The following is a 27,418-nucleotide window of genomic DNA, read 5'->3' on the forward strand; positions in this document are numbered from 1 at the left end:
CTAAACTCTAAACAAATTTGAATAAAACCCCCTTTGTGCGGGCCCTCCATGGTGTTTTTCCACGGGCCGCTCCGCCTGTCTCCACACACTTCATCCGGGCCGGGGGGAGCCGCGCCGCGACGGGGGAACCGGCGGGGAAAGGGGGGGATGGGGGGCGGTGGGGGGGGGGGAGCTGCCGGGAGGGGCCGAGCCGTGCCCGCATCCTCTGCAGGCAGAGATACCGAAAGCAGCCCCGTCCCGCGGGCACGGCGTGGGCAGCGGTGCACCGCGCCATCTCCCCCCCGCGCATCCCGCCGTCCCTGTAGGCCACCTCCAGTCATCCCAGCACCCCAAATGCCTCCCGGCACCGCCAGCACCCCTTGCTAAAGCGGGCAATCACCCCCACTGCTGCCCTGCAAGGTGCTTTTAGGATAATGGCACGCAGAGCCCCCGCTCCCCCCCGCCCAGCGCGGCCCCATTAGCATCCCCGCGCGGCCGGCCCCCTGCCCAGCCTTGAACTTGGCCATGCCGGGCTGCGCTCCTTCTGCCTGCCTGGACGCGCACAATGCGGGCCTTGACCCATTGTTTGCTTTTTTCGGGTTTCAGCTGGGAAAGCAGCCACCTCGAGAGCACGCCGGGAGCCGGGCACAATGGGGAACCCCGCTCTGCAAGCAGAAGGAGCTCCAAATCATTCCGGAGACATATTCATTATGCCCTTTCACAGGGGCTGTTTGCGTTGGGTTTAACGGCGGCTTCCCAGGCAGGGCTCGGGCCAAATAGAGACGGTTTGCTCGGCGCTGGGCTGCTCCCCGCCATGTGTGTGCAGGCAGCTCCGTGCCCATTGCCTCCTCTGTCTCAGTACTGTACCACATCACACAGCTCGCTTTTGTAGAAAGGAGTGTTTATTTGCAACAGTGCAGCGGGGTGGGGTTGACTTTAATCGGGGAGAATTACAGTGCATTTTTCTGACAGTGCAAAGGAACGCTGCCTGGACCGAGCATGGTCAGCCCGTGGTCAGTCCCGTGGGCCAAGCTCTGCTCCATGAGCAGAGACCCTAAACACGGGGTCTGTCCCACCAACATCCCCGCACTCAGCTCAGGCAGTGCTCACACCTCTCAGCCCAGGGGTATTTGGGTCCTGGAGGCGACGTACAGGAGTTACATGGGGTTTTTGGCAGGCTCCCTCCCCAGGGAGGCAGTGCAGGACCCTTCCACAACTGGAGCTGCTTCTTGCTGGGGCCATGGCAGTTGGGTTCCTCCTGGAAAATCCCGGAGACATCGGGCAGAGGGCAGCCAGGAAGGAGCTCTCAGCTTCAGGACATCCCTCCTCCTCTCACTGGGGTCTAGGAAGGAAAGGAAAAGCACACAGGTTACTATCCGTCCGTAACATCAGCAGAAGTGAGGACAGAACCGGGAGCACGGGCAGATCGAGGCCCCGACCCCATCCCCATTCACACCCCACCACCCGCTGCCGTCCCACTCCGTGTCACCTCACCCCTTCCTGCCCCACGGAGCCGTGGCCCCGCGCTCCCCCTGCCCCACCCAGGGGCTGCCGCCTGCCCTTCCCCATAGGCTCTGGGGCATGGGATTACTCTGCATGTCAGAGCCACTAAAGGAGCAGCCCTCTGATGTTTTAATCTTCACGTTAACTTTCCCTGCCCTCAGCGCCCTTGGCTGCCTGAGGAAAGTGATACCTATAAGGCACGGAGCTGCGGCTGAAGCTGTGCCACCGTCCTGCAGCTTTCACCCCACGCCCTACAGAGCCCTCTTCCCCCCTTCCCTTGAGTTTTCCTCCACTTTCTCTGCACCACCCACGAGCAGGGGCTCCTCGCGTGGAGCCCAGCCCCGTCCTGCAGCATCCTCCCTTTGCTTTGCTTACAAACTGCTGCGCCGGGAAGAGCGAAGACAAACACACCTCTAATTCTGCCACGCGCTCGGATCTAGGGCGCAAAAGGCACCGGCAGCCAGCTCCCTTATTCTTTTTAGTGCACCAAATCGTAATTGTATAAAATACTGCAAATTTTATAAAATATTTGCGAGCCCATTTTAAGAGATAAATCTTCGGCGTGGCTCTAATGAGGCGCCCTGGGAGCAGGCGCCGTGCGATCCGCCGCCGCTCTTTGAACTGTGCAAACACTCCGCACTCTGGGGTCCGGGCTGCAATTTCCACGGGTGGTTATTTTAGTTTATTTTTCCTCTTTCTCTCTCTCTGTCTTCAAAATAGTGATCTCCTGTAACCCCTTTATTGCAGTATTCATAGAGCGCTTGGTGGGAACCCGAGGAAAATCCCTTTCCTCTTGCACAACTTTGAAGCAAGCCTACATGTTAGAGGGGCAGAAGAATCCGGGTCACGTGCATTGGTTTTGGGATGGCTCAGAGAGAGGGCAGAGCCCACGCTGACGTGTGTGTGTGTGTGTGTGTGTGTGTGTGTGTGTGTGTGTGTGTGTGTGTGTGTGCAGGGAGCACAGAGCCAGGCAGCGGCCAACAATGCGTTGTCCTATATAACACAAAGCCACCCCAAATGTCCCCCATCTGATGGGACACAAAGGGTGGAGGGGCACATCCCCAAGCCTAGAAGAGGAGGGGGATGCTGTGCCATCGTGCTCACCAGGGAAAACCCGTGCTGGCGCCTGGAGATTGCTTCACACCGCTGAGAACCTCAACTCATGCGCTTGCTGCTGTGGGACACCATCCACTTGCCCAGTGTGGGGTAACTGGGGCAGGAGGGGCTGGAGGAGCCAGCTGAGCAGAACCCGGTGCTGGCAGACACCCCCAGCAGCAGCACCCGCAGTGATGGCAGCCCCAATGGCAGCACCCCCAATAGTGGAACCCCCAGTGCCAGCCCATCAGTGCAGGCAGCTCTGCCTGACGGGACCACCGCCGTGTGCCAAAGCCCCATTGTTGGGGCCGGGCACGAAGGAGGGGCTCAGCTCCTCCCCCAGGTCGGCCCCGCTCCGCCGGTGCAGAGAAACTTTCTGGACAATTTAATCGTGCCGGTGTGTCACTATGAAAACCTTTATTCACTGGTGATTTTTTTGGCCCTCCCTCCCTTCTCCCCCTTTTTTTCCACCCTTCTGTCCCCGATTGCATTTTGCAAGCCCCCGATATCTTTCTTGTAGCACACTCGCATGCTGTCATGCAAACAGAGCCTTCATACCTCCTCCCCAGCTCAAGACCTCCAACTCCAATGCGACCAAAGCTGTGCTCTCTGAAGCTCCTCAGCGTTACACCTCTGTTCTGCTCTGGGTGCCTGGGGAGGGAAAAAGCATTTGAAACTGAGAACACGTGCTGTTTGCTTTGGGTAATTACAAGCGGGCTTTGGATTCTTCGAGCAATGAAACGTTGTGTGCCATGGATTCTGTTGGGGCAGGAGGGGATGGGCTGCTGGTTGCACTGGATGATCTTAGTGGTCTTTCCAACCTTAACGAGCTCCAGCAGTGCTCCCTCCATCCCGCACCCGCCCTGTGCACTTGGGCACATGGTTGCGTTTCCTATGGAGGAACTTGGTGGTGCTTTGGGCTCGGTGAGAGGAGAGTGCTGCTGACATTTTCTTATCTCAAGTTACAATTTCCTGTGAGCATGGCAGTGATAATACATGGGCGATGTGCAGCTCACGTGGAGTGAGTGCATCGCGCACGGCACCGGGGGGCAGAGGATGCCCGCGGGATGCGGCTCCCGGTGCCGTCATTGTTGTCCCCCTGCGGGGAATTTTATGGGGAGGGCTTTTGGCGGGGCGAGGAGGAGGAGGGGAGCTTTCCCCCCAAAGCACCCAGGAATCTGTCAAAAGAGGGACAGAAAAGAGAAGAAGAAGAAGAAGGGAGACAGAGAGTGGGAACGTCAAGGACCCCTGACTAATGAATAGCAAGTTTGCCCTTGAACCTCCCTGGGCTTTGCCATTCCCAGGCTCCAAACAAGGGCTGATGCATGCTTGGGCCCAGCTGCAGGGGGACCGGGCTATGGTTCATCTCAGACACTTTGACAGCCCGGGCCTTTTCCCCGCATAGCTCAGACTCGCCTAACTACTCCCCTGGCAACAGCTCAGTGCAGGAACCTGCGCGGAGGCCCTGCCTGCTGCATACAGAAGTGCGAGGAGGAGGGGAGCGCTGGGAGAAATTAGCTGGAGACCAGCTTAACCCGTCAAATGCTGGGCCGGCACCCTCTGCCCCGCAGCACGGCACTGGTGGGATCCCCACGGGTGGCAGTGGGGTCCGCACATGGATACTGCCATGGGACTGCTGGGGATGGAGCTCTGCAGGGTGGCGGGAAAGGCCGTGCTGGGATGGAGAAGATGATGGATGGTGAATGAATGGTGAAGGCTGCTTGGTCAGGGAGCTCGTGCCAGCCGTGTCACGTGTGCCACCAGTGTCACTTGTTTCACCTGTGCCACCTTTGTCACCCGTGTCCCATGCGGGGACGCAGCAGCAGTGAGGGCACAGCCCAACCCCGATGCGGCAGGCACAGCGCATCCCCGAGCAGCTGAAAGCAGGGGCTGGGACATGCAGGAGAGGCACCAACTTTCCCCACCGCTCTTTTTGCATTGCAGATGAAAGACGCGGGGAGCGGCAGCCGTAGGGGTCTGCGCTGAATGGATGGAGCAAACAGCCACTGCAGACGGCTGCAAACACCCGACGGCTCCAAAGCACGACCCAGGAACGTTCCCACATCCCGGCCCCTTATAAATCAAGGGGGAGAGGGGGAGGGCTCCTTGCCGGCCTCTGTTTTTACAGAGCATCTTTCATGTGCAGCCCCTGAGAGAGAGGGCTTTGCCGAGCTTGTTAAGGAGGGCTCCTGCACCAGGCAGAGAGGGGGACGCACCATATGGAGAGGAGAAAAAGAAAAGGGGACACTGAAAATGGAAAATTATGCAAATCAGGAGGAGAGAGGCTCCAGTGAAAGGGGGGAGGTAGGAGGAGGGGGATGGGAGGGAGCCCTGACTTGGGGACACCAACAAGAGGGACTCCAGTTTCCCACGTTTGGTGTCTGGGTGTGGGACGACCCTCGATGGCACCTGGGTGATGTCACGGTGTCCCCATCAGGGCATGGCCATGGGGTACCCCACTGCAGGGTACGTCTCCAGCCCAGCTGTGCCCGTACCAATGGGGATGCCCAGCACTGGCTGTGAGCAGCAGCAAAGCGGGGTCTGCAATGACCTACTTCATGGAGGCGTCCTCAGGACCTCCGTTACTATGGCAATGAGGTGGCGAGCAAAAAAAAATTTATATATATTTTCTTTTTTGGTCCGATCTTTTTGTTTTTGTGTGTCACAAAAAAAAATGGATTTGTGCACCAAGGTGCTGGGGGCTTTGTAGCAAACGGCCCCGAGCGACAGCAACAGAGCAAAGCCTGGAACTGCCCCATGCTGCAACAGGGGACACTCAGGTGGCACAGTGTGTCACTCCTGTGTCAGCCCCTCCTCCAACCCTGCAGCAGCTCACCCATTCCTCATGGCATGACCACACTCCCTCACAGCTCCCCTTGCTCTCTGCCGAACCCTGCCCTGGCTGCTGGGCTCAGCTCACCTTTGGGGAACCACACTCCACAGCCCCAGGTCCCCTCCATCCTGCTCCCATCTCCCAAATCTCTCAGTTGCTTCCATTGAGACCCACCTGCCCTTCTGCTCCACGCAGCATCACCCTACCTCACATCCCTTCATCCCCCCTCAGCCCATAAGAAGCTCTCCATGCAGAGCTGCTCGGGTCCTGGTGTACCTGAGCTCTGCAGGGCTGTCCATCTGCCCCTGGCCATCCCATCCCACTGTCAGGGCAAGACAAAAACGTGCTGGGGACTTGCAAATAGGAGGAGGCAAAGTCACTGCTGGGGAAGAGCTGGCCCCATCGGCTTGCAGAACTGAGATGTTCCCCAGTGCCAGGCTGCGGGGAGCTGGGGACACGGCCTGTCCTGCTTTGACATACTGGTGCTCATGGATTCCTTCCCACTTTGGCCATCGTGAGTCTGTGCACGTCCGGAAAGCTGGCAGTCATACCTAGCAGATAAATCAACCCTTGCAATCCATTCAACCCTTTCTCTTAGAGATCCAATCCTAATTCAGTGGCTTTTAAAGGGGATGCCCCATTCTCCCCCTGCACCCCACAGATTCAAGCAGGTGAGGGGCACAGGGACGGTCTGCCATGCAGGCACACGTGTGAGTGCAGATGGGCACGGCTGTCCCAGCACACGTGTGTTCCTGCCCACACCCACCAACACCTCCATGCTCCTGCCCACGTTCCCTCTGCTGCTCACAGGCTGCCAGGAGTGGGGGGAGCTCTGCTTCTCCCCCACCCAGAGCACGTGTGGGATCTGTGCAATGCGGGATTTGGGCTGCTCAGCCCTGCAGCCACTGGGAAAAACATGCTGTGTCCAGCTTCGAGCTTCTCAAAGAGCCGTGCCCTGGAGGAAGGCTACATATGTTGGCCAGATCCTTGGTAAAGCCATGGAATAAGCTGCAGGCACTGAGAAGGATTCGTGTAAGCAGCACACAGAGAAAAATAACAAAAACTCAAGTTCACAGGGGTGCAAGGAAAACAGAGCTCCCACCCACAGACCAGCTGCGTGGGCTCCGGGGACAGCAGACCATGTAGGAGATGGCGCAGAGCTCACGCTCAAGATGATGCACTTGAACTGCTTCCCCCCTGCTGGAAGTACAGTGAGCTGCCAGCCCCACAGACACACATTTCCATCCCTGTTTGCGTCCTGCCCCACTTCTCACCTGGGCTGCTTTAAGGCTGGACACTCACCATGGCCGAACTATGCAAAGAGAAGCTGTGCCTTCATGGAAGAGGAAGAAGGGCACTGATATCTTTCTGTGTCATGAGACACACACAAGAAACTGCTTCCCTCAAATAAACCCAGGAGAAGGGGCTGCAGATTGTCACCAGCTCCAGCAGTGAGTGGGTGCGAGCAGGAGGGAATTGTTCAGGTGCCCTTTGGATCAGGCTGGCCTGAAGCTGAACCCCTTCCAAGGAGGAGACAGCAAGAACAGCGAGTGCTGCCCGAGCGACGGGTCAGAGCGCTGCTGGCACTCAGCTCTCATTCAGCCTCGACCCAGATTCCAGCCCCTGGCTTGGATCCAGGTTCCTTTCTCCTTGACCCGTCTCCATCAAAAGAGACGCAGCGATGAGACTCTGCTCGGAGTTTTTATTCTACAAATAGAAGCAGAGTCGCATCTGCTCCATGGCAGAACACTTCCACTAAACCCTATTTTGACGCCTGTCCTGGTGCAAGAGGCCTCTGGGGACTGTGCCTTGGGTATGAGATGGCAAGACATAAAACCACACCAAGACGCACCTCCAGCAAGCTTTGCTGTGAATGGGGTCCTGGGGACAGCCAGGCACAGCATCCCCAGCTGCCACAAGCATTTCATTTCCAAACAGGGCCCTGGGGACCTCTTGTGCATTGGGGATGGGGACGTAGAGCAGAGACACAATGCGCCCGCGCTGCATGGCACAGAAAGCAGCAGAACCTCCTGGCCACCAAACTGTTCCCCACATGTCAGGCCAATGGGACCCCAGTGCCCGCCTGGAAGCAGAGCCTCGCTGTGATACCACCACCAATTGGGAAATGGTGAACTGGGATTTTTTTTCCCCTCATTTCCCTCCCCCGGTTCCTTTTCCGCATCATAAGCAAAGTCCTAATAAAGCTCCCATCCCTGCTGCCAGCCCCGCGCCATGCTCCCAGCAGCAAAGAGATGCAAAGCCACGCTTGGAATCTGATTCCCCGGCTTTAAACGCTGCTCTGCCAGCAAAGTGCGACTTGAAAGCTCCCCTGTCACAGTTACAAAGCTCCGAACAGCCCTTCTTCGGATAATCACGCTTATCTCCAGATTAAGAAAGAGAGACCTGCAGCTGAGGCTGGTCACATGGGCTGGGATGTGGGCAAATCTCTTTTAAACAATCCCCATATAGCTGTGACCTCCACCGCAGCCCAAACGAACGGCCCCTCACTCCCACTCGGAGCGTGCGGGAGGGGAACGTGCTGGATGGAGAGAGGGGGCACGGGAGGGGCCGGGGGAGGAGTGACAATGTGATGGAGATGGGAGAAATGAGTGAAGGGAGGAGGTGGGAGAGGAAGAGGTGGGCTGCGGTGAGGGGGCTGTGAGGAAGGACAGGTCTGTGCCACCCGTCCTGCTGGGATTAGTTGTCCCCACGCTGTCCCCACGTTAACTCTTCCTGCTCTGTCCCCGCTGGCAGCTGAGCACGGTTACGTGACTCCAGCCGTGCCAAGCAGCCTTGGCAGGGTGAGCGCCTCACCTACTTTGCTGCCACAGATTCATTAAGAGGCTTTGCTTGTGTGGGAATAGTCAGCCCAACAGGGGGAAAAAAAAACAACCCTTCCTGCAGATCGGGCTGGCACCGAGCTCTGACAAAGCGGTTTCCATGGCCCTGTGTGGGGCTGGAAGCAGAATGAGGGAGCGGTGGGATGCACAGAGTGGGGTAGAGGGGTGGGAGATGTTCTGGAGGGGTCTGCAGCAGCCTGAGGGCCATTTCCCAGCTCTTCCTCATCATTCAAGGCCACGTTGCATCACAGTCAGCTGTGGGTAACACATGCACCCCACAGGCCAACAGCGGATCCAAGTACTTGCAGTGACCTCTCCCAGTGGCACACTCCCTTTTGGTTTATAGGGTACATTCGAGTGACCCACAACCCCACCCGTGGCAGGGGGCTGCAACTGGGTGAGCTTTAAAGTCCCCTCCAACCCAACCCGTTCTGCAATGCCATAGTTCCACGATCCTACGATTCTATGATGTGGGGTTAACACAATGGCTTTGCAACAGAGGAGCCCCAGCGGCTCTGAAAGGGGCACAGATGCAGAGGATGGGGCTGGCCCTCTCTGAGGACCCCCACCATGTGCTGGCACTGACTCGGGCTCTCCAGACATGGGCTGCAGCCTGTCGGGAGGACAGCAGAGCTGCCTCCCCCACTGCTCATTATTCACCCTGCACAATTAGGCACCGCTGATAAGCCACACGAAATTGCCTTTGTTCTCCAATCTGCGTTCCGTGGGGGTCTCTTTTTCCTGCATGCTCCCCATGAATGCTTAGAGTTGCTCAACGTGCCCACTGCTCCGGCAGCAGGGAGGACTCGAGGATCCTTACGGGCCCCTTCCTACCTGGGCTATTCCACAATTCTCTGATTTTGAGGCACCTACACCCCGCTGCTCCAACCAAGCCATCTCCCAACCAGAATCAGCCCCACTGCTCTCCACACCCTCAGCACCCATGCCAGGAACCCAGCATAGAAGAGAAAGCAAAGCCACCAAACCCTGCATGCAGCAAAACTTCCCCAAATGACCTTCGCTTCAGAGCAGCCCCGTGGCAGTCGCTGCTCAGCCATGTAATTCCCTGCTCTTTCAGCACAGCAGCTGCTCAGCAGCAGAGGGGGGCATGGGGAGGGAAGGCATCTCTGGCCATTCTAGAGCTTCTTCTTGCTCAGTAAATGCATGTTGGCTCTTAAGTCTTACTGGTTAAAGCAGAAGGGTGCAAAAAATATATAATAATCAGGCGTGAACTGGTGTTGACATCCCTAAATCCTATGGATTCTTGGGTGAATCTGAAGAATGCAGGTGTGTGGATGGACAGACGGACGGATGGATGCACCTTAGGAATGACACTACGTGCTGGTCCATATGCCAGGGAAGCAGAAAGACTTTCATCTTTGTAATTAATAACTCTGTCCCGAACAAATGTTGATAAATCCTTGGCCGCACCGCTCCCTTTGTCTCTCCAGCTCCTGTTCCCACTGCTCCATGCCCTGCACACCCCAGCTCTGCTCCTTCCCATGCTTTGTAGCTGGCAGTGGATCCGGCTGCCTTGCTGGAGAAACAGGCTGAGGTTTTGTTGCTGGGGCTTTGTGTGAGTGATTGCATGTGTATGTGTACATACAAAGATGGATACAAACCCATTGGAAATAAACACCTTTTAAGGGACTTGAGAGAGAGACACAGGGCAAAGGAGAAGAAAGAGCCCACAGACCCTCAGCCAGACAATCAGCAAAGACGAACAGAAAGACCCAGTGAACCAAAAAAAAGCTTCAGTTCTCTTTTAAAACTCTCTGCAATTTGCAAAGAAGGCAGCCGACCCATGGCTGGGAAGCTCAGCCCCGCTGATGCACACCGGGCTCTCAGCCCTTCTCCTCCAGCCCCACACAGCTCAATTACCCCGGGCTGTGCTGAGCACACCCCCAGCGCCCCGCATCTCCCCTGCCGCCGAGACAGCTTTCGCCAATGGAAGGACAAATATATTCATTGGCACCTTATCAGACATGCATGCAAAACTAATTAACATGGGGAGACATGCAAGCTGCCACCCAGCCACAAATACACACCCACGAGCATGCACACACACACGCACACACGCACAAGGCAACCCTTGTCTAGGGGGGACATTCAAAAGGCTTTGTCACTAATTTAGGCATCTGTCTCAGTCTGGTCCGGTCCTCCTGGCTGGGCTGGAGTTGTGGTTTTTTTCCCACTCTGTTTGACAATGCTGGGAACATGCCCGGAGACCCCTCATTCAAATCACCCCTTGACAATGGTCTCATTGTGTGAGCGTACAGAAAAGGGAAAGGATGGGGGAGAAGATGGGGAGGGGGGCAAGGAATTAAAATGTGAACCCAAGGAAGTGTTTACTAACACAAGGCCCGCAGCTGCCCCGGCTCTCCTCCACCCCCTTCTTCCGATGGCCCAGCCTTCCCTGCCAAGGCTGCAGAGCAAGGGGACAAACCTCGGAGCGTTCGAGTTCCCGGAGCAGGTGTGGGTTTGGGAAGAGAAGAGCCTGCAGCACCTTAGAGAGGATTAGGGACTGAATGTGTCCTGTATGGGACGTCTTTGTGGGGGTGAATGGCGGCCGGCGGAGCGAGAGATTTGTCGGTGGGACCGCTCCCAGGCTTTCTGGGTAGGGACAAAAATGGTTTGAACTTGGATTAGACCGGCAGCGTGGTTTGGATGCTTTCTGCCGTGCTGCTGCCAGTGTGAGAATGGAGGGAGGGAGCAGAGGGGGCCAAGGGCTGAGGGAACAACCCTTCAGGATCTGACCATCTTCCTACGGCGAGTCAGAGAAAATTAAGAAAAAACGCCCCTGATGTCCTGACCGCCCCCCAGCCGCCCCACTGCCCTCTGGGGAGGGAGGCAGCAGACAGGGCTTAGCCCCCAGCCCCACATGCTTGGCTGGGCTCGGCAGCACCGTTCAGCTGGAAATGCCCACGAGTCAGCAGAGCAGCATGAGCTGGGGAAGGGGGAGGAGATGATGACAACGTTTTCCATATATGCAAATGCATCTGCACAAGGTACTCGGAGGGAGACAAAACAAAGAGACCTCCGAGACCCGCACAAAGGCGGACACCTCCGTGCACCTACGATGCTCGGTGCGACACGAGGTGCGGTGCTGCTCGCAGGTCCCCCCCAATCCCAGCAGAGAGCAGCCCGAAGAGAGCCTCGCCGAGCAGCACGGCACAAGCTGCCAACACAAATGCCACAACCCACGTCCTCCTCCAGAAACAGATGCACCTTAGGAGTAAGAAGCTATTCCTGTCCGTCAGCTTAGTCAGAAAGGAGACAAGCTGTGATGGGAGCCCAACAGAGCCCTGCCTCACTGCAGAAAGGTCTGGGGGCTGCAGGAAGCCCAGCTCCCACCACGCAGCTCCCGCAGCCAGACCACCGCCTGGAGCTCTTTTGTTTGCCGCAGGAGATTTCTGGACATCACTCCCAACAAGCCACGGCGAAACCGCACACAGAGACCCAAGAACCTGAGTGGCAGTGCAGCATCCTTCCCATGACCACTGTGACAAAATGAAAGCTGCTGTGCAAATATTTCTGCTAAAAAGGGGAAGCTACTGCCAAGTAAGCAAATCTGTGCTTTTTATCCAAACAAGTAGTCATGAACAGTTTTATTGCCACATCCCTCTGCTCCAATACACATGGATATGCACTTGACATGTACAGAATCAGGAACAGAGCTGTGGTTTTAATAGGGCAATGCAGACACCATATGAAATAAAACTCTACAGAGATTAGCTTGCCAGGACTCAAGGCTGAGAAAAGCTATTTGACGGCACCGAGAAACAAGGACACTTGCAATTCTGCTCTCATTTCCGTGCTGTAAATTTGGACAGATTTTACTGAATGCAATTAAATCCTCACTTAGGATTGAACCCAGCGTGGCTGAGGGCAGAGCTTGGTACAAGAGCCACCTCTGGCCCTTCGCTCTGCCTTGCTCCGAGGGAGCTGGGAAGGAGTGGAACACAAAAGGGGTCGGTAGATCCCAGCCAACGTGGCCATTTCTGAGACCTCTCCAGCTCTCCCCTGGCTGTTCCTTCCTTGCCCACAGATTTGTCACTCGGCTCACAAAGCCTTGGCTGCAGGGGAAGGTTGGCACCAGCCTTTTAAGCACAGTGACGCTGTGAGATGAGGGTAACTCCTTCCTTTTACCTCGAACAGGGGCTGAAGACCTCAGCACACGTCTCAGCGGGCTGATCCTGCCTTTCAGAGACCCCAAGGGTCACAGCATGGATCCCTTGCAGTAACCTTGCAAGAAGCTACGCGAGGCCCTTCATTATTAACACTTAATTGAATATACTCTACATTTTACCTTTTTCTAAGACCTTTGAAAGCACCTTTCAAAGTGCTGATGGACCTCCTTCCCTGCTTGCACCACCCAAGGTAGGGTCACCTCCACCACACAACAAGCTTGGCAGGCTCGGAGTGCTTCTGTGACCTTAAATCTATCTATCCCTGCCTTTAAATCCATCTACCCATGCCCCTGCTCTCAGACATGGAGGCGTGTAAATCTCAACATCTCATTAAATAGATCTGCCGATCGCTCTGAACGGATTGCCTCCCAACATAACTTTTCAGCTGGTCACTGTCCATGAGCAGATGGTTTTACATGACATTTATTCATGCAAATTGCAGAGGCTGTAGTCTGGTTCCCCAGTTAGAGCATAAAAAATTACAGTTTAGATGCATAAATGCTGGCACCGTCAGAGAAGGCGAGATGAGGCTGGAAATACATCCCTGGCTTTCAGTGCAGCACGACAAAATTCAGAATGAGTCCTCATCAGATGGGAGCTCAGCAGAAGCAACCCCCCCAAAATACCCAGAAAGACAGAGAAGGCCACATGCAAAGCTGCAGCGATACAGAGAAATGAACTTCTCCTGCTGCATGTGCAGGAACCTGCCACGGGGAGAGCGCACACGATATTTTACGTCACTCACAAAGCCTACTCTGTCCAATAAAGTGTGGAAGTAAAACAAAGCATGAAATCCAGGCATAAATTAGCATCCCTCCAGTCTAGCTTTATTTGTGCTGCTGCTGCTGTGGATTAGCATCTAGCGAGCTGACAGGCTGATAGGCAGACAGAAACGGGGAGAAATGAAAAAATCAGTGGGTGTCTTTTTTTCCCTACAGTTCCCGGGACGTCTGCCATCAAAGTGCAGGCAGTGCTCATCCCTTCAGGACCAGAGTTCTCCTATCTTCCCCGGAGAGCAATAGGATCTGTAGGGAAGCAAATCCCCCTGAAACATTTGCTGCACCCTGCAAAGATGGCACCCGTCATCTGACTGCAAGCCCAGCACATCCACGCCAGTATCCCTCCAGCAGCATTTGCAGAGAGCTGCAGCAAGCTTTAGGACAGCACCTCGCTGCAGGCATGCACCAAACACCCTGAGACTGGCTCCGGATCATGTTCACCAGCACTCAGGGCAGCTGCTGGCGGCCATGGCCAGGCCTGCTACCTGATCCCAGCTGACACGACCAGGATCTCACGCCAGCATCTCCTCTCAGTTCATGTCAGCGATGTGTCACCGCTGGCTCCACGGGCAGGAGACCTGCCGAGAACATCCACTGCACTGTCACGCTGCCTCCCGCTCCCCGGGGCTGTATGGCAAAGCAAGCAGCGGTCAGCAGAGCTGCCCCTCTCCCTGGAGCTCTGCCACCAAACCTCCCTCCCTGGGGCAGCTCTGAGGGACCCACATCTGGCAGCAGAGGGGAGCTGGGGGAGGACTGTACCATCGTGCCCCAAACAGGGGAACAACAGCAGCGAACGTGACTGCGTTCAAAACAACATGCAAAACCCATTTCCACCCTTGCTGAGCTGTTCCCAACTTCATCAGGCTCTCAGGTCACAGGAGATCTCAAGTCCCTGCCCATCATTTGCAGAGCCAACGAGAGAGCTCAGTTTTGAGGCTAAGGAAAGCAAATTTTCAGCCATTTTCAAAAGTGGCCTAGAAAACGCAGAGTAATTCTGCATAGCCATAAAGCCGATCCCTCACGGGTACAGTGTGCGGTTCGAACAGCCCTGTGTCCCTCTGCCTCCAGTGTGACACACACTGGGTCTGATCAGAGGATGCAGGTCTGAAAATTCACCATTCTGTGATTCAGGATGAGCAGCAGTGCCAGCAATCCCAGCAGCTGGGCTCTGCCTTTGCAGTGGGCAGTGTGTGAAGCCCGCATGCAGCGGGCATCTGTGGCCGGCTCCTGGCCCATGCTCAAATGGGGCAGGAGGATTAGCCCTTGCACAAATGAAGATAAGTAGCCCAAGCCTTCGCTTCCCTAAGTCATGTTGCAAGCTGTGAATTAGGGAGTGGAGTCCTCACAGCCTTAAGCTCTTGCAGCAATCACAGGCACTCATTTAACCTCTGGCATTTGGGGTGGGAGGAGGCAGAAGTCTGAGGGCCCACCAGCAACACAGTGAGCTGCAGGTAACGCCTTCCTCTGCAAGGGAAGACCTAATGGGCTCCCCAGCCAGCAGTTACGTACATGAACCATTTGCTTTCTCCCCAAGCTCCCAGCTTGCTCTGCCATGTCACCCATGAGTCTGATCACAAGCAACATGATGGCTCCCAGCCTAGCACCCGCTCATTAGTGCTCTGCATTTCCACTCTGCTCCTCAGCTCCACCCCAATGGGAAAAGCCCAGCCTGGGGACAGCACCAGACCAGAACTGTGTAAATGCTGCGGATGAACAGTGAGGGCTGTTAGCTGAAAGCCAGGCCTGAAAGGACCTCAGAAGCCAGAGGATCAGCCCATACAAGTCCCGACTTGCTCCAGCAAGGAGCATGCTACCCTGAGACCACTCTGAACAGAAACCTGACAGGAATGTGGCTGTAGCTACTCTTGCTCAGCCCCAGGAGGACAGCACAGGGACAGCATCTTCTCCTCTGGCTCTTAAGCAGAGCCCTCCATGGCGATGAGCACAGTGCTGACCTGTCTGTTTAAGCAGAGTCCAAAGAAAGTTTTTAAAAAGGCAGTGTGCCTCTGTGCAGCCTTGTCTCCACCTCCATGCACATATAAGCATAAGCATCCCTTGCTTGGCTGCAGAACTGGGCAGCTGGGACCAGCATTGCCAACTACTGCATTTCAGAGACTGAAACACACGGTACAGACCTTTGCTTCCAAGTTTCTCTACAACCAGTGGCTTGGACCACTTCTAAGAGTCATGGGTACATGCAGCAGGATCCAACCCAGCCCCCGTCCAACCCAGTGAAAACGATTTCTCAGGCTCTCTTTCACACCCTTTGATATTATGCAGCATCCTATACTTCCAGCCTCCAGCTTTGAATGCCAGGAATGTGACGGCCCAAAACTGCTAAGGCTGACTCTAAAATAAACCCAAGGATTTGGAGGACCTTTCCTCAGATTGGTAATTCCAGGCCCAAACATGTCTCTGTCTTGTTTCCCGAGTCTTCCCTGTAATAATGATGCCCATAAACCCATTTCTCATTAGCACCATTTGATTATTTTTAAGTGAGACTGAAGCTTCCAAGCAGCCCTTGATTCCAGGTGCTGTGCTTTGGCAACAAACACCCCAAATCCCAAGCCTTGTGATAATGCCCCTGAGAGCCATTCTGGCCAAGCCTTGCCAGCTGCTGTTCTACCCAGAAGGCATCCACCCGAGAGAACAGGATGGCAGAAGAGGGGAGGAAGGATAGAAAGCAGCAATTTCTGGGGCCCTGAAGCGAGTGTGGCTTGCTAGGTTTTCAGCCAAGCTCATCCATAAGGCGTGCTCAGCCTGTGCAAACTTGCCCTGATGCTTCACCCCTTATGTGACTTCCTGGACATCCTCCTCTACCCTCTCCAAAACACAAAGCCACCGTACAGCAGCCTGCATACTCCTGACCCACATCTTTCTGCCAAGCCAGCCCCAGTGCAGGGCACGCAGGCAAAAGAGCTGCCTGAGGAATCCACGCCAAGCGGTGCTGAGCACGACCTTTCTTCTTTACAATGGCAACCTGAATCCTAAATACTGGATTTCTAGGCACGCATTAAAGCCATGAGACAATGGGGACCATGAGGCTGGGGCTGGCTGCAAGCCAGCTCCTGCCCTGCCAGCGTCCTACATTTCCCATTTCCTTCTCTTTCACCCTAGCAGATAAGCAAAGTCCTGCTAAGCATGCAGAAGCTCGCTCATGACCTAGGGACTCACCCCCACCGGACGGTGGATGCCTGAGAAGATACAGAGAGGTCTTTCCCCCCTCTCCCTCATACAAGCATCGCTTCTCCTTTAATTGGTTTCATTCATGGCGGCCCTCCACTAAATGTAATTATGCTAGGCTCTCTCCATCTGTCTGTGTTCACTGTTTTTATTTTCTATCTTTATTTCTGCATTCATTCCCACTCTGCAGCTCACATGCACAGCGATGGCCAGAACCTCACAAGAACATGCAGGCACCAAATGAAGAGCCGGATTTGACCCTGAGTTTCTCCTGGCTGGATCCCCTGAACATTTTTTCACGGGGCAAGCCCCATAGCTCAGCTGCTCTGCACAATACCAACACAAGTGGGACCTTTTGCGAACACTCAGGAGCTGTCTGGCAGCCCAGGAATGACGAGATGTCTTGATTCAGTCTGCACCCCACCGATGCAGAGGTTTCTCTGTGCTCTCTTCCCAAACCCGGTGCATACAGCCAGTGCATACACTGATTTTCCTTCCCGTGAATGCAGACAGGGTGAACACAGCTGAGCGGAGGAATTAACAAATCTTAGGTCTGCAAGGGCAGCTCACATCCACAAAGAGCCGAATGCATCTCCTCTCTGGGGTACATCACCCAACGTCCCTACACTGTCTTTAACTAGAGTGGGTAGATCTTGGGGGGATACAACACTACAGGGCTTGTTGGCTTACAGAGAGACCAAACCCAGTGACACAGACCCTGGGCAACCAAGCACCATCTGGTGACCGCCGGCTCCCAACACAATAGCCCATGTTGGCATGTTTATGATAGAGACCAGAGGCGGATTCCCATTATCCCCATTGGGTCCTGTGATGTGGTTTCAGGAGAAGGACCACGAGAAGCAGATGGGATAGCAGAAGAGAAAAGAACACGGCGAGACAGACAGACAGGAGAGATTTATATGAAGCTAAAGCACATACCCATAAACATGGTATAAGCAAATAGCATCTAAGTATGAAATTAAATGCAGGGAATCCACAGTACCCAATAATCAGTCAAATATCTCTTTCACCTCTTTTTTTTTGTTTGTTTGTTTGTCATCAGCATTTTAAAATGAGATATTCATGCCATTAAGTAACCCAGTTGTATACTGTAACCCTGCAAATATTGGCTAGGATCTGAGAGATTCATCCTGACAGACAATTCATTTTTACAGTTATTTTTGGACTCCCGGCTTTCGTGGAACACCGGCTCTCTGTGTTGGATTTTATGCCCCTGAAATGTATTTACAATGCATGGCATCTGTATTGTGCATTACACACTTAAATCATCGCTTTTCATTCATCGCTTATAAGAAAAAAAATATTGCAATATCCTGAAGCCCCAAATACTCAAATTCAAAATATTATTGGTATGTAATGCTATAAAATAACATTGTGTTTTCAGATAAAGGAGGGAAAAGCGATCACGAGGAACATGGATGCCCAAGACCTGGGAAGAGGAGGAGCCTGGATTTCACGCCAAGATAAATGCAAAATAAAAATAAAAGCTGGGGAAAAAAAGAAGAAAAAAAAGAAAAAAAAAAACGAAAAAGAAAACCCAGCAAGGTTTATTTTCTAAACAAAAACATTGAAACATTTTGTCATTTAAACAAAGGGAGGGAGGCGGGGGAGGCTCCGCATCCTTCGCTCACGCTCTGCAATGGACAAATACTATCAGAAACAAAAAGCATGGCATAGTTAGCAGGAGCAGAGCTTAGTGCTTTAGATTTAATGATATGTATTTAAGTTCCTTTTAGGGGAAGCCTTCTGCAATCGTTGGGGGGGGGGAGTGTGAGGGGGGGGAAATCATGGTTTTAAAGGCTTCTGTCATTGTTGCCTACAAGCCGAGCAGAAAGGCGCTTTCTTTGTCATCCAGGGGTTTATGGAAACACCTTAATGTGTCCTTTTCATAGGTGAAGCAAGGCACACAAAGCAGCGGCGTGCCAACGCGTCCCCCCCGCCACCACAAAAATAAATAAATGGAGGAACGCGGGGAAAACGGCCATCGTAATCCACCAACAAAACGACAGCAAGGATGGTCTATCTCGGTAAATATTGCACGTCTCCTGCCAAATCCCTCATGGGCTATTGTCCCGCCATCCCCACCCCCACGCCACCCCCTTTTATATGTCATTAAGGATTTTTCGCATACAACCAAACGAGCGGAGGGGGAAGAATGCGTCCGCTCCTTCCCCACCAGTTGGATAAGCCATGACGAGGCGGCTGGGAGACGGCGCGCGGAAAACACAGGGCAAATTAGGAAGTATGTTAATTCAATTAATATCACAGAGGGGCTGGCGGGCGGGGGTGCGTGTGCATGTGCATGTGTGTGTGTGTGTGTGCAGATTTTCCGCCCGAGGAAGGAGGTGGCAGAGAAAGAACTGGGGCATGCCAGCTCCCGTTATTGTTCTGCCTTCATTGGTAATTAGCAAGATAAGGAGGGGACGGCGTGAGGGAGGCAGCGTGGTGAAGACGAGGCAGCGCTGCACCCCACCTCGTGCCCATGCGGCCATCTTACGAGCAGCGCTCGCCTCCCTCAAAATGGCCGCCAGGGCCCACGCTACTTCAGCGCCCTGCCCGGCGGGCTGCCCTCCACCCAGCAGCTGGCACCTGGGAGCACGGGCAGCCACGCTGCTGCCCTGAAGACAAAGGGAGACAAGGAGACACCATCAAGGGCCTGAGCGCACCCGCAGGAGGGGCAAGCGGCCATCTTAGCCAGGCTGTTCATCGGCCGCGCCAAGCGTGGGGCTTTAGCCCAGCGCTTGTGGAGAATCACCACAGCGCACCGCCATGTCTGCGTAACCACAGCAGCGGCTGTGCTCCTGCCGTGCCTGTCCTGCCACGCAGCTCCCATGTTGGGACCATGAGGGGAACCGAGGCCTGCCCAGATATAGGGAGTGAACCATAGAACTGTTTTTTGAAGGGGACCTTCAAGGCCATCGGGTCCGACTGCCCTGCACTGAACAGGGACTCCTACAGCTGATCAGGTGCTCAGAGCCCCATCCGGCCTGACCTGGAGTGTCTGCAGGGATGGGGCACTCACCACCTCTCTGGCAGCCTGTGCCACTGCCTAACCACCCTGATTATAAAAAAACCTCTTCCTTACATCCAATAAAAGTCTCCCCTCTTTCAGTTTGAAACCATTTCCCCTTGTCCTATCACAAGAGACGCTGATAAAGAGCCTGCCCCCTTCACAGCCCCTTTAGGTGCTGAAGGGATCCTGCCTTTCTCCTCTCTGAAACAGAATAAACCAAAACTGCAGAGGCACCTCTAAATCATGCACAACATTCCTAAATCTCAACTTAAGACAAACTTAAAACAAAATCAGTTATAAAAGGAAAAGGTAAAATCATACAGGCAGCACAGACAAAACGACACCTGGTGTTTCCCATTTAATGGGAACTTCACAATGGAAACACTGGTGTTGTTCAGTTGTCCAAGCGAGCAATATCAGACGCTGAATGAGGAACTCTCAACCGTGGTCATGGGCTGTCCTCAGGATGGCTATAGCAATTGTTGACTTAAAAGCAGTACTTAGGAAGCATTTCATGTGTCTTTAGCCAAGATAGGGCTATTTGCATGGCGAAATAGGCACATGACACACATTGAAAATTTGGCATCTGCTCCACAACTCCGCTGAGAACCAGAGCACACGTTACCCAGGCAAGAGGGCGATTACAGCCGTACGCAGACAAGCTGTGTTGTACATCTCAGTTAGACAGTGAAACATAAGGGATGGCAGGCTGGCTGCTCCACTCTGGCGTTGTCTACATGGAGAGCCCCACCATTATCATGACAGCACTATAGGTCAACCGCTTCTGCTGCTCATTGCTCCTCTTGTACTCCAGGCCAAGACTGGCTTTCTCCAGTTGAGCTTAAACTGCTTCTAGCATGACATAGGCATATACAGGACAGTCCTGCTTCTGCTAAAGGAAATATCCACAGAGGTTGTACGCGTACAGCTCCTTGCTTTAAAATCCACCCCCCAACCACGCGTCTGTAGCTAGACCTGCCCTTCGGCTAACCTTTCTGTACTCCGTGCACTTCTGGGCTGTTCACAGTGCCCGTGAAACACTATTACACCCTGCTTCCCTTGGGTGCTAATCCTGCTTGTCAACCCAAAGGCAGAAACAGACGGTGGCTTGGCATTTTGATTACATTGTGATCTGTTTGAACCTTCCAGACTCTTTTGATGTCTGTGCAAATTTGAAAGGGGGAGTCACAATCCTCCACAATGAAACTCCGCTATTGCATGGCAAAACTTCTCGGGACTCCTGTGTCCATAGGCAGAGCTGTATTTGGAGCAGGGAGGGGAGTGACAGCTCCTCCAGGAAGAGCCTGAATTTCAGACTAACCAATTCTGGCCCTAAGAGGAGAACACTACGGGGACAGCGTGTTGCTCTTCAAACAAATGCATGCACAGGGGGGTGTGCGCATGCACAGAGACACCATATTTATACAAATAGATGCATTCATAGGAAAATGCAAATAGCATCCTCTTCTGTCCCAGGCTCCCTTTGAGCTCCTGACATCCCAAGGTTTCAGAGGAGTACAGCCGAGCCTCAGATCAAACATTAGCCCTGCGGGGGTTCCCTCAGGGAAGCAGCCATGCATCGGGGTCTCTTCCCCGCTTCCGTGCAAGGTTTCCCGACCTGGCCTTCCTTGGGTGCTCTGTTCTGACACACGTACGATGCACGCGCGCGCATGCAGAGCCTTTCTAAAAGGCGCTCTGGGAATTGAGCTCTGCTTCCTCCTTCTTCCGAATCAATTGTCATAAAACAGCTTTTGTTTTATTTTTAACAAAGCGACAGAAATAACCTCTGCCCGCAGCCCTTCCCCCTCACACAACCCCATCCTTTGGCACAACAAGCTGCCCAGTGCCCCCAAGGAAGCGGGCAGCAGTGCTTTCTGGAGCATGGAAACAGCTCCTCTGCCCTTTCTCTAGAGACCATTCCTTGGGAGGAGAGCGAGGAAGTTGGATGGGAAGGGGGCATTCCAAACCTCCCCAACCCAACTCCAGTTGTCCCCTTCATCCCTACCCACTGAGGTGCCCACATCTGACCTTCATTTTCCCTTGTGCTCTACAAAGCATGGTGTCTTTCACTCTTGGATACCACCAAAAGGGGACTGTGCAGCAAGCAACTGGCTGGCATACAACCTGTGAGAGCCCAAGCTCTGCCGCTCATGGCACATCCTTTTCTTCATGCTGGCTAAGCCAAGGTCCTGACTCTCCTCCTGCATGGCCTTGCTCACCCGGTCCAGGACTCAGACATGCTGAGACACTTCTTGATGAAACCCATCAGTGGGTGAGTGGCAGCTGAGCAGGTACCGAGCAAGACGCAGGGCCAGACAGCAGCCAGGGGGGAAGGCAGCGGGTGGAGGGAACGTGCCTCAGGAGGAATACTCACAAAGGGCTGCTTTCATTAATAAAACATTCCCCCCTCGGTCGCCTTTTGATTTGGGTGTAAGAATTAACCCCATCTGCCCAACAGCACGCTACCTACCAAGTCATCTCTGTTGAGGAAGACCGTCTGACATGCGTCCACTCAATTGCTACGCCTCCCCCTGCCCATGCTCCTCAGCTCTCCAGACCCCCTCCAAACAGCTCATGAGCCTTGCTGGGTCTGCCCTATTGAAGAGATCCTCTTCCCACAAGATAGATTAGACCCAGTGAAAATAGGCTTAGTGAAAATACCATTTCACTATTAATGCCCCCCCCCCCGCCTTCAGACTCTCACACACCCAGAAAGATTATGACAAATCCCAGTCACCTTTTGCCCCTGCTAACTACTGCTCCAGTCTTTGCTCTGCATGTCGTCTACCGAGAGCTGCAGAGCCGGGCACAGGGTAGTACTTACATACAGAGACACACATTTAGCTACCCAGCACTGGACACACTCAGCCACAGCACATGGCCCTCCCTGGCATCAGCTTGCCTTGCCACAGTACCCAACCTGTCCCTCACTGCTGTAATTGCTGTGCCTGGTCCTTGGGCATCAGCAGAAAGTTGCAGCAAAACCTGCACCGGTTTAATCTCTCTGTTCCAAATTGGTGGGGGGTTACTTTTACGTCACCAAGACATTTCTATTCTCTCCCCTTCTGTTTTAAATAAAGCCGAGATGAAGAGATGCCTTCGAACAGACAGCCCCTTCGTTTTCCAGAGGTGTGTTTTAATGAGTGACTCGCCTTCCAAAAAGGGGCCGGCGGAGGGGAAGGGCAGCAGATCCTCCACACAAATTCAATAGCGGGTAGGTTGCCATGGGCTAAAGCATTTCTTTGCACACATGAAGGGAAGGGACTCCGGAGCACTAAGGGTTTTGCCTCCCATGAGTTATAGCTCTACCCTTCAAGAGCGGAATAAATGCTTTATCCCATTGCAGCCTGCGATGTATTCTACATAGATGGATTGATTTCCCCTATTGTTCTTAATAAATCCTGGCACATGAAGAAACTCACTGCACAGCCATTTTTCCTGCCTTGTTCTACCTTGCAGAAGTAATAAGGGTCAGATGTGACTGCGGTGGGAAGCAAAGGCCGTACACAAGGCGGTACTGTGCTGTATGCAGTGGCTGTGCTCGGTGGGTGCAGACAAGCAACACCCTTTTCTCTGCTATTCTCTGCATCTAAACCAAGGAGCAACAAACAAAAACAAAATGCCAAACCAACTGCCCGCCTCAATGACTCCCAGCTACATCTCTCTTACCACCTCCCAATTACACCGTTCAATCCCTCCGTTTTTGCTGTAAGGCTCTCTTCCTCCCTACCGCTTTTCCTGCTCTCACAGGTTTGCACCCACCCTCTCTCCCAGCTCCAGGACAGCATTTGCTGCCCACAGCCTTGTCTGTGCCTGGTGAGGAGCACTGCTGGGCTCTGGAAAGCAGGTAGGTTTTGCACAGTCTGCCTTGGCTGCCTGCTTCCAGCTCCATCCAGGCTCACTGGGTTGTCACCACTGGCCTTGTCTAGCAGCAGCTAACAACTGGCCCTGGTTCAATAGCCTCACTGGGAAATCTGGCTGCAGGAGGGAGGGATCAGGTAAAAGAGCTGCCCTCCCATTGCACAGAGGGACTCAGTCCTTCAGCATGACTCCCAGGGACTCACCTCTCCTCGCTCAGGTGGAGATGTCCCAGCCCTTCCCAAGGCATCCTGCTCCACGAACTCGGAGTCAGCTCTGATTAAGGAAAAGAGAATTTGTCTCAATTAGAAAGCAGCTCCTCCACGTATGGATATTAAGTAATTACCAAACATCACTCACAAAGAAAGGGCTCAAAAAGAGACCTTAAATTTGGGACCCTGCAAACTCGTGCACACAATTGCGAGTGAGTTACGGACCTTGGCATGCTTCAGAGCACACCTTGCACAGATGCTTTCGAGCCCATCCCCTTGGCTGAAATACACACAGCCACATAAAATACAGCCAGACACGACCATGTCCTCTAATAAGGAAATAAAGCCGAGCGGACCTGCACTGCCAGAGCCCAGAGAGCAACACTGTCTCTTTAATTTTCTCCCTGGCTATCTCATCCTTTGCACAAACTCCTTCCTCCCCGTGGCTTCTTCCAGCCTGGTGGGCAAAGTGGGAAAACATCATTAGGGAGGAAAAATAATTTAGTTTGTTAATCAGTATCCAGTGGTGGGAAACAAGAAAGACAGAGAGCAGGGCTGGCGGTTAGGGCTTAGGAAGGGCCAGCACAAAGCCCACCATTCATGACATCTGGGGCTGGGATTCTCATTGAATTAAACAGACACAAAGAGCAGAGGCATTTCATGCTCTCTTCACAAGAATTATCATATCTCCCTGGCACTAGGAAACCTTCAGCATGGGAGAGGGGGAGAGAAAGAGAAAGGGAGAGAGAGAGGGGAAAGCGGGCAGGCTGGGTAGAAATATGGGGCAGGGTAGAGGAGGCTTTGTTCCAGGCTTGGATTTATGGATGGGATGCAGCGCGGTGCTTTGCTGGGAGAGACGGGGCCCTCGCGCGCTGGGTCTAATAAGAATCAGCAAATGTGAAACAGGGGGCCCCTGTGTACCATGAAGCTGGGAAACCCGCGTTTGACAAGCCAACAGAATAACCACTCTCATCGCAAGGCTGCGGAAGGATGCTGATGTTCGGAGGAGATGTGTCGTCTCGTGTGTGTGTGTCAGCAAGGAGAGGAAGAGGGGAGCGGCGAGGAGTATAAACAGGAGACCAGGCAGCATCTTTTGGTCATGAAAATTAATTAGCTAATATGCAAACCGTAGCTGCCCTGCAAGTGTTCCCCACAACGCTACAGTGTGTGCCGAGCCTGTGACTGGGAATGACAGGGGCAGATTAGGCGGCTCTGTGGGACGCGCCTGGCAGCAGGAAAAGCACAGCCCATGTGAAAACAGTGAGGAGGGGATGGTCAGGTCCTCGGGGAAGCCAGACAGCCTAGAAGATGGGAGAGAATGGGCACCAAGCTGAGGCCAGGCATCACACTGCTGCAGCAGCAGGGGTTGGGGTGGAGATGGAAAATAAAGAGCCCCTTCTGGACCTGGTGACAAGTGAGAGCACTTAAGGTTTAGCAGAACTGGTCATTTCCTACAGGCTCATGCGGCAGAGAGCCATCCCACTCCACCTCTGGGCATCACCATTGGATCTGCTTTAAATACTAATTGCTCCGTGACCAGCGAGATGGTGGGAGACTCCCCACAGCATCACCTGTGGGAAGAGGGGACAGATCTCTGACCTCACATCCCCAGGGTGACGTGACCCTGTGCACCAGTGCCACAAGCAGGTATCACAGCCCAGTGATGAAGACAAGAAACTCATGACCAACTTTGCATGGCCCCATCCCCAAGATCTCAGGACCCCACCACAATATCGTGCTCTTTATTTATTTATTTATTTTTGAGAAAGGAGGTTCAGGCAGCAATAAGGGAAAAAAAGGGCACAAAAAGAGAATGAAGAGATGCAGCAAACAATTGGTAGAAAAGAACAGAGAAGCCTGTTCAAGATGGGATGTGTGTGGTGAACAAGAAACGTGCTGGAAACAAAGGGATGCAAGGAGAAAGGAGAGGCTGGGATGGGCATCATGAAGACATGGAGGTAAAAGTTGAAAAGGAAGCACTAATTAGCACCCAGACCATCACTTTCCATTAATAGCTTGTCACCGTTTCCTTGATGTTGCTGAGAGCAGGAAAGTTGGTATGTGTGATGCTTACCTGTCTCTATCTCATTAACAGAAGTCAGGGTGAGAACAGACGTTTATTGCCTGCATCCAGATAGACAGGCCCTTTGCTGAACTGAGATGTGGAAGAGAGGGGGAAAGTTATGAAGAAGATGCTCATGGAACAGCGGTCAGAATCCACACAATGGAAACCCCAACACGGCGCGGGAGCAGCCCCTGTAGCAGGAGCCAGGCTCCAGGAACCCACAAGGCCAACAATTGCTGGAGTCCTCTCTGCTATAAAACAGAGAGAGCCAAACGTGTCCTCGTAGATATTGCAAGTCAGAATGAAGAGAATTCCCAGGAAACAAAGAAAAGGAAATAGAAAGCCATCTCCAGCAAAGAAATCCACATTGCACACCATCACCTCCCAAGGAAAGTGGAGGAAATTCTTCCAGCAGTTAAAAAAAAGACATTTAATCTCCCATGTAATGCACAAAGGCCTCCCTTTTCCCTCCAGCATGTGCTGCATGGGAGGAAGGAGCATGCGAGGCGACGACCCAGGCAGCGCACGTCGGGAGGTGTGATGCCAGGAGCACGCGCGTGTGCACCCTCCCAGGGCCACGCCGGCTTTCCCACGTGTAATTGGGTTAACACAATGAAGATCCCTCAAGAGAAGGAGCCCGAACTTCCCTAGGAGCGAGTGAGGCAAAGCCAAAGGCAAAGAAAACATCGAGGCTGGTGCTGGGTGAACAAAGGCTTCCCCCTTTCAGCTTGGAGACATCTTCTTGGCCATTGAGCTCACATCAAGTGTAGGCTCTGTTGACTCCCCCACCTATTCAAAGAGCGCTTTCAATAGTCCGATTGGGCTCTGCTGTTCTACGGCATCTCTACCCCCACATTTTTCATCCCCTACCAACGCCGTTAACGCCACATGCAGAAACCCAACCCTGAAAAGGCCTCATTTGAACTCCATGCTCAAGCACTTCACGAGTTAGGAAATGCTCAATTTACAGCTGTCCGTGCAACCTCAATTCCACCTCACCGTGCAGCTACCCCGACTGGGGAAAGAGGGAACGAGCCATAAAACAGGCTGCGACCGACTCAACACAGCCCGAGACGGGCACAGGCAGCAGAGGCAGAATTACACCCTACATCCAGATCACAGTCACATACCCGACCTGCGAGCGCTTGGTTCGGTGCCTTAAACCCCGTACATTTTTAATCTGCAGAAATCACGTGCATTCTAAACATACAGAAAATGTATTATTTATGCCTAATAAATAATACATTGTTTATATAAGCAAAAAGAAGGAAAAAAAAAAAAAACCCACCCAAAAACAATTGTACGCAAGTGTAGCGAATTCCCCTCCCTCCGCCCCATGCTCATTGCGGGGAGAGGGATTTCGAGCCCGGAGCCTCGGCACAGATTTCTGCCACTATGAAATACAGAGCTAATGTTATCTGGCAGCGGCAGAAGGCTGCTCTCCCGGGGTCGGTGGTGCAGGAAGGCGAACCGCTGGGGCTGCCAGGACCCATGCACACAAATGCAATTTTTTTTTCTCCTCCCAGCACCGGGACCTGGAGGAGTTCAGCACCGAGAGATTGGGGCACGGATCGGTTGGATGCGGAGGGGACTCATAGAGGCGGTCGTGATGGTTCTTCCACCCAAGCCAGCTGTGCCAGGGCACCGTGCTCCTGGTTTGTTGCGATTATTATTCCAGAGAAACAACGTGTTTATTTCCCCCACCACCCCCCCAAACCCCCGCCTCAAAGAGGCAACCGAAGGGAAATTGCGATTCTGAATGATTCATAATTCAGCTAAACCTGAAAGGAATTTAGGGGACAAAGAATAGGCATCGCTCTCGCCGAACAGCTTCCCCCCGCCGAATT

The 27,418-nt window shown here is 53.5% G+C and overlaps 1 long non-coding RNA gene across 4 annotated transcripts in view; it reads right to left on the bottom strand.

Moving 5' to 3' along the window:
- Positions 1 to 1,161: 1,161 nt before the first annotated feature.
- The window catches only part of LOC136047263 (uncharacterized), a 37,923-nt gene continuing 11,666 nt past the window's right edge, over positions 1,162 to 27,418 (bottom strand). For 3 of the 4 annotated variants that reach the window (XR_010622072.1, XR_010622070.1, XR_010622071.1), the window contains exons 2-4: positions 23,501 to 23,570; positions 3,136 to 3,228; positions 1,162 to 1,321 (exon numbers count right to left, since the gene is read on the bottom strand). This is a non-coding gene — a long non-coding RNA (uncharacterized LOC136047263). Of the gene's footprint in view, positions 1,322 to 3,135; positions 3,229 to 23,500; positions 23,718 to 27,418 lie in introns of those variants that run through there. The other variant, XR_010622069.1, reaches the window with a different exon arrangement.

The sequence above is a fragment of the Cyrtonyx montezumae genome, unplaced genomic scaffold (genome assembly GCF_038088225.1).
Source record: "Cyrtonyx montezumae isolate F1298 unplaced genomic scaffold, pur_monq_1.0 scaffold_17, whole genome shotgun sequence".
Lineage (NCBI taxonomy): Eukaryota > Metazoa > Chordata > Aves > Galliformes > Odontophoridae > Cyrtonyx > Cyrtonyx montezumae.